The sequence below is a fragment of the Dipodomys merriami genome, unplaced genomic scaffold (assembly GCF_024711535.1).
Source record: "Dipodomys merriami isolate MVZ:Mamm:240054 unplaced genomic scaffold, mDipMer1.0.p SCAF_29, whole genome shotgun sequence".
NCBI classification, from domain to species: domain Eukaryota; kingdom Metazoa; phylum Chordata; class Mammalia; order Rodentia; family Heteromyidae; genus Dipodomys; species Dipodomys merriami.
This window is the reverse complement of record NW_027204381.1, coordinates 5,278,645-5,285,770: the sequence shown is the minus strand read 5'-3', so window position 1 is coordinate 5,285,770 and position 7,126 is coordinate 5,278,645. Positions and strand designations below refer to the sequence as shown.

At 40.4% G+C, this 7,126-nt stretch overlaps 1 long non-coding RNA gene across 1 annotated transcript; it reads right to left on the bottom strand.

Annotated features, from left to right (window-relative positions):
* Positions 1-2,418: 2,418 nt before the first annotated feature.
* LOC138838866 (uncharacterized) lies at positions 2,419-6,537 on the bottom strand. The gene is made up of 3 exons (XR_011375778.1): positions 6,220-6,537; positions 3,792-3,908; positions 2,419-3,458 (listed from the first exon to the last, which is right to left on the bottom strand). It is a non-coding gene; the product is annotated as an uncharacterized lncRNA (long non-coding RNA).
* Between the last annotated feature and the right edge of the window lie 589 nt (positions 6,538-7,126).

The window sequence follows — 7,126 nt, the reverse complement described above, 5'->3', positions numbered from 1 at the left end:
TTGTTTTGGTCGTGAGATTGAACTCAAGGCATTGGGGCTATTCCTAAGCTTTTTCTCTCAAGCCTAGTGCTCTACAACTTTGAGCCACATCTCCACTTCTGGTTTTCTGGTGATTCGATGGAGATAAGAGTCTTATGTACTTGCCTGCCCAGGCTGGCTTTGAACTATGATCCTCAGCTCTTAGCCTCCTGAGAAGCTAGGATTATAGGCATGAGCCACCAGCGCCTGACTTACAAGAATATGCTTTTTCCTGCTGTTGGGTAGAATGTTCTGTATGCAGATATTATTGATTTACAGTGCAGTTATATCCTGATAAACTCATTATAAAATGAAAATATGACAAGTTGAAAATGCATCTAGTGTGCCTAACCTACTGTGTTCGTCAGTTTTCCATCATTGTGACAAATATTTGAGATAAACAACTTGAATGGAGGAATGGTTTATTTTGGTCATGGTTTCTGAGATTAATTTGAGCTGCTCATGGGGATAAGTTGAAGGCAGTGAAACCCATTGAAGGGGCTTCCACAAAACTAGGTCGTACTTGTTTTAATTTCTTTATAGCCCAGGAAAGACATAAAACAAATGAGATCCTGGTGAATCAGTTGGTTTTAACCAGCAGCACACACCAAAAAGATGGAAGAAAGAAGGAAGGAAGAAAGGAAGGGAGGAAGGGAGGGAGGGAGGGAGGGAGGGAGGGAGGGAGGGAGGGAGGGAAGGAGGGAGGGAGGGAGGCAAGCAGGCAGGCAGGCAGACAAAGCAAACAAGCAAAAGAAAGGAAATGGCAGAGAGTAAAAGGCTTTTCCTCTAGGCAGAGGGTAAGATAGCGAAACCTGTCCAAGATATTAGAAAAGTAGAGGCATAGAGTGGAAGATCGAAGGAGTTGCCTTTTCCCCAATATGTATTTTTTTTACATTGCTGTCATGAATCAGATGGTTGTCAATGTATTTATTTCTGTATCTCCTGCTTGATTCCATTGTTCTACACACCTGCTTTTGTGCCAGTACCATACTGTTTTTGTTACTATGGCTCTGTAGTATGATTTGAAGTCCAGTATTGTGATGTTTTCCCAGCATTTGTTTATTTAAGGAAAAAAAGTTCACAAGATTCTATTTCAACCAATAACTGGATGTGATGACACAAGTCCCTCATCGCAGCTATGGCTGAAAGCATAAATAGGAGAATCAAGGCCCAAGCAATCCTAAACAAAAACACAGGACCATGTGTCAAAACTAATCAAAGCAAGCCAGGCATAGGTGGCTCATGCCTATAATCCTAGCTACTCAGGAGGCTGAGGCTGAGGATCATGGTTCAAAGCCAGCCCAGGCAGGAAAAGTCCATGAGACTCTTATCTCCAATAAACCTTACTCAGAAAACTGGAAGTGGCGTTGTGGCTCAAGTGGTAGAGCGCTAGCCTTGAGCTGAAGAGCTGAGGGACAGCGCCCAGGCCCAGAGTTCAAGCCCCATGACTGACAAAAAAAAAAAAAAAAAAAAAAAAAAAATCAGAGCGAAAATGGCTGGCTTAATCAATAGAGTGTCTGCCTAGCCAGAATGAGGTTCTGAGTTCAAATCCCAAAACTGAAGGAAAAAAAAGTGAAGTCTCTTTTTTTGTCTCAATATATGATAAAATGGTATCACAAGTCAATGAAGAACATTTTTTTTATAGTAGACAGTAATAGAAAATCTGACTTACTTTATGGAGAAAAATAATACTGGATTCTTTCCCTCATACTGGATTATGGAATCAAATACAAAGCATCACAGGAATAATAAAAATTCTCCACAGAGGGCTGGGAAGGTGGCTCAGTGGTAGAGCACTTGCCTTACATGCATGAGGCCCTGGGCTCGATTCCTCAGCACCACATAAGCAAAAAGAAAAAAAAAAGCCAGAAGTGGCACTGTGGCTTAAGTGATAGAGCACTAGCTTTGAGCTGAAGAGCTGAGGGACAGCGCCCAGGCCCAGAGTTCAGACCCCACAACCGGACCCCCCCCAAAAAAAATCTCCACAGAAAGCCTTTCTCGGGCATCTTCACAGAAGCAAGAGGAGAAAGGTGGGGTCATGAAGACCGGTGAAAACATCAGTTGAGAATAGGAACTAATAAGAAACTGAGTAATTCAGCTCTTGGGACAAGGTTTAATTGCTTTACAAAGTGGTAGGGTATTGTTCACTTCACGAACACATCTAAAGGATTGTCCACTGCACCTTTTCAGGTTTAAACTCCAAAGATCCATCTTTCCAGTGCATGCATAGCACTTGCTTTGCATTCCTCTCCTCTTTTTTTCAGGTCACCCTAGGCCTTGAGAAAAGAATGCTTGCCTTGTACCTGGTCAGGATTATCAACAAGATCGATTCCTGGGAATTTATTTGGATTGTGTTCAATTTGCACTGCTACTGTAATAAATGACTAAAAACTTAACAGCTTAAAGCAACACAAATTTATTCAGTCATGGAGATCAGAAGTCAGAAATCAATCTTACAAGGCTAAAATCAAGATGTCAGCAGAGCTGGTTTTTGAAAGCTCGGAGGGGAATCCATTTCCTTGCCCTTTTTTTTTTTTTGTTGGTTTTTTGGTTTTTTCCTTTTTTTGTTTATTTTTGTTTATTTTTTGTTTTTGTTTTTGTTTTTGGCCAGTGTTGGGGCTTCTACTCTAGGGTTGGGTGCTGTCCTTGAGCTGCTTTTGCTCAAGGCTAGTGCTGTATCACTTGAGCCACAGCATCACTTTCAGCTTTTTCTGTAATTAATTGGAGGTAAGAGTCTCACCAACTTTCCTGCCTGGGCTGGCTTCGAACCATGATTCTCAGATCTCAGTTAGTGGCTCAGGAACCCCTAGTTCCTTGCCCTTTTCAGCTTCTAGTGGCTTTCTGTGTTTCTTGGCTCATGTCCTTTAGGGTCATTTTAAATTACTACTTATATCATCCATCACAATTATCTTTTCCTCTTCTGAAGTCAAATCTCTTTTCCCTCTCTCTTCCAAGTACCCTTAAAGCTGCATTTAGACATCGCTGTTCCCAGATAATTCAAATAACCTCCTGTCTCAAGATCATTATGTCTTCAATGTCTCTTTTGCAATATAAGGCACAATTCATGGCTTCCAGAGATTAAGATATTAAAAAAAAATCTGGGGGATGAGGACCTATTCTGGGGCTAGAAATTACAAATCAAAAAGGGGACACACAGCTGAGAGTGGAATTGTTTTTACAATGCTCATGATTTTATGGGCCTCGGGAGTCTTAGGCCAAGCTGAAATTAAATGGAGGAAAGAAAGTTGCTCATGTTGGCTGCTATGTGATTCTGGATCTTGAACAGAAGATGGCTTTCTGAAAGATCCTGTTCTCCATCTAGTAGATATTACATAAATTTCTATTACAGCACAATGTCACATTCAACTCATCCCGATAGGTGTATTGATCTTCATAGCAATTATGTTTACACATTTGCTGTGAGTATAGATGTCTTCCTTCTAAAAACGAAGAAGCCTGTTGTAAGTGTGGAGGTGGTGATCTTAATACTGGCTCTCTAAAACTCACTGCCAAGAGGAAAACTCCTTAGCACTGCGTTCCCTTCCCTGGCTTCTTGAAGATCATGCTCCCACAGTACAGTACATTCTAACTGATTTTGGAACCAAATCCTTCCATGACAAGCTGGCAAGAACTCCTTCTTGGCTCATCTCCCCTTTTGATTCTTTGGTTTTACCATGTAGAGGGGCTAAACAATGTCAAGTTCTTTATCTCAGCCACTAGCAGCTGTGATGATGCTTTGAGGAAGTTTGGGAGTCTGCATGCGCCCCACTTACCCTTGTAGTAGGATATAGTTGAGCATGACCCATGTTTGGGTGCCAGGCAAGTTCCTTGGCCAGATAAACAGGCAGAGTTATGTGCATACCGGCACTTATAACAGAGAAGACCTATAGCTGTATGGCAGAGAGAAAACAGTATTTAGGCTGGGTTGTGAACCAATAGGAAAAGTGAAGTTATAGCATCAAAAAGAGGCTTCAGTGTTGCATACTGAGTTTATTATTGTCCATTCACTCTATCAGCTGGTATTTGTAGAATTTCTGCTTAAATTAGCTTATCGGGTAAGGAGGCAGATTTTAAAGTGCTAAGACATAGACTCTGTGAGCTGATTAATTTCTACTTATATTTTAAGACAAACACAGGTGAATTAATTAAAGGAAATAAAAACCATATATAGTCAGTTAAATCATAACGAAGATTGATTGGAGTGGTAGAAAGATTTTCCGTGGGCCAAGTGCTAGTGGCTGACACCTGTAATCCTACTCAGAAGGCTGAGATCTGAGGATCACAGTGTGAAGCCTGCCAGAGTGGAAAAGTCCATGAGACTCTTATTTCCAATTAACCACCAGAAAACCAGAAGTGGGACTGTGGCTCACAGTGGTAGAGCACTTGATTTGAGCAGAAAAGCTCAGGGCCAGAGACCAGGTTCTGAGTTCACGCCCTACAACCACCACCACCACCAACAAAAAAGATTACTATGGGATGAAAAGGTAGAGAAATAATTTAGTCAAGCACTTAAAAGCTCTAGACATGTACCAGCAAGGTCAGAGGGGAGCCAGGCTGTGTTCTTCCTTTGGAGCCTGAGGATGAGCTCTGGGAACATGCCAATCACAGTCCCTCAGCCCTGGCCATCTGCCTGTTTTTCCCCAAAATCCACCCCAAGTTATTTGCACTTTCTGTTATTATTTGCTGCAATAAATAAGGCATAACATTATACATTTGAACCTAATGAGGTCATCATGATAGAATTTCATTTGTGTGTGAGCACAATATTATTTTCATAGAAACAGAATTGCTGGAGAAGAAGAAGAGGAAGAAGGAGGAGGAGGAGGAGGAGGAGGAGGAGGAGGAAGAGGAGGAGGAGGAGGAGGAGGAGGAGGAGGAGGAGGAGGAGGAGGAGGAGGAGGAGGAAGAAGAAGAAGAAGAAGAAAGATAAACAACTGGTAATTTGGTTCTTTGGAGGAAATAAAACTATAACCTTGTTATCAATGCTTGGAAAATTCTTCTCTCTGCAGAACTAGGAACTGTAGTAAATTAGCACACTTCTAGATGTTGACAATTTGCTAGGCAAAAATTTGTACTTGTTATTTGTTCTTTTCATTGACACTTCTCTTTTATAAGGAATGAAAGTGAGCAAGTTTTCATATGTCTTTTTGATTTTTTAACAGAACTCATTCCACAGTAGGGATATTAACCATTTTATCTGAGATGTGAGTTGCCTTTTTGCCTTTTATCACAATGACTATTTTAATTTTTACAGAGTCAAATTTGTTTATCTTTTTTTTCTTCAAGAACTTGGATTATTTTGAATCATTGTTTAAAAAAAACACAAAAGGTATTTCTCATTATTAAATTGATAAAAAAAAATGAGCCAAACTCTCTCCAAAAACTTTTATAGTTTATAGCGGATATGAAAAGTTACCAAAATAGAAATTAACATTGTATTTCAAACACATTCAGTAGGTAGAAAACACAAACACTGGTCACTCATTTTAGGGTAGTGATAAGAGAGTGAAGCATATTTGAAGATTGATTTCCAAAAGCAATCCCATTTGTTGATACAAGCTAAAGCTCCGAATAGCCATCTGGCTAGAGATGCAAAATTAAAACTGTTCAACACACAGACTTTAATTGACATGGAAGTGGATGAGCTGACATAGGGTGGCTCTGTCTCTATGGACAGTTTCAAGTCCAATCCCAGAATTTAAAGGTCAGGTACAATAGAGAATTCAGCAAAACCACCATGAAAAGAAACAATTAGAGAACCATGTATGGTGGGGGCATGCCTGTAATCTCCGCACTTGAGAGGCAGAGGTAGGAAAAATATAACTTTGAAGTCAACCCAGGCTATATAGTGAGACCCTATTTATAAATAAAATGAGAGAGAAAAGGGAAACTAAGAAAGTAGAACAGAATGCAGGATAAAAGTGTGTTATGAACATGGGAAATGGAAATGGGTTAAGTTTGATGCAAAGACAATAAATACGTAAATAAGGCATCTGAAAATTGTTTTCTTCCTCTTAGTAATGAGAACATTTTTTACTTGATTTAGAATATCATATTTAACCTTTGCAATATCCAGAAGCTCAGGTTGTACTGAGGCTCCAGCTTTGAACTGTAATGCCTGGGTGATGCTTATAGAGTATAAAATAGCACCCCTGAAATACCTCCCTCTCCTCATCCCCCCCTCCCATTGTTGAAACTTACTGTCTGGAAAGCAGAGAAGAAATAAGCTCAAGAAGAGTAGTGTATTCATTTTCTTCCTGGGTTGATGAAAGGTGTTCGGAGTGAGGTGTTGTGAAAGCTAGCCACTAGCTTCCTTTATAAAGCTAGAAGAGGAGGAAAGAGACTCTGGTACAGGCATACAGCAGAACTGCCCTTCTTCTACTTTCTTCTAAGGAAACAAGCTGTGATAATGTGTAAAGTACAGGCTGGGAGGAAAGGCCTCTGGCTAAAGTTGAATTAGATCTCCCAGGGCTTCCTTATCTCTTCTATGTGTATGGGTGTGTGTGTGTGTGTGTGTGTGTGTGTGTGTGTGTGTGTGTGTGTGTGTGTGTGTGTGTGTGTGTGTGTGTGTGTGTGTGTGTGTGTGTGTGTGTGTGTGTGTGTGTGTGTGTGTGTTGTGTTTCTCTAGAAACATTTATCTGTGTCCTGAGAGGGAAATGTTTGTTTACCTGAGGGCAATAACTAATAAAATAGGATACAACATGACAGGGGAATCTTAGAATATTATGTATGTTTATTGATAAAGTTATCCCAATCCCAGAAAAATTTCTTCCATGTTTTGGGGTGATTTTTTCCCTGTACTCCTTGGGATGTTCAAAAGCCTCCCATACCTGGGAGATTGGAAGGCTCTTGGAGCTTCCCAGAAAATTTTATGGAGATCAATTTAGAGACAGGGGAGGAGATAAAGAAGTTTCTCTGAACTTATTTCAGGTGAACTCTTCCTTGGGATCTGAAGCCCAGTTTCTGAAAATGTTCTCACTCTCAATTCTTCTAGTATCAGAGCCAGGATCATATCTCAACCATAGTCTGCTTTGTTTCAAATAAGGTGCTCACTGTTTACTCTCTAAGGAAACTAAACCATCTAGCCACAACCTTACCCCGTGTCCTT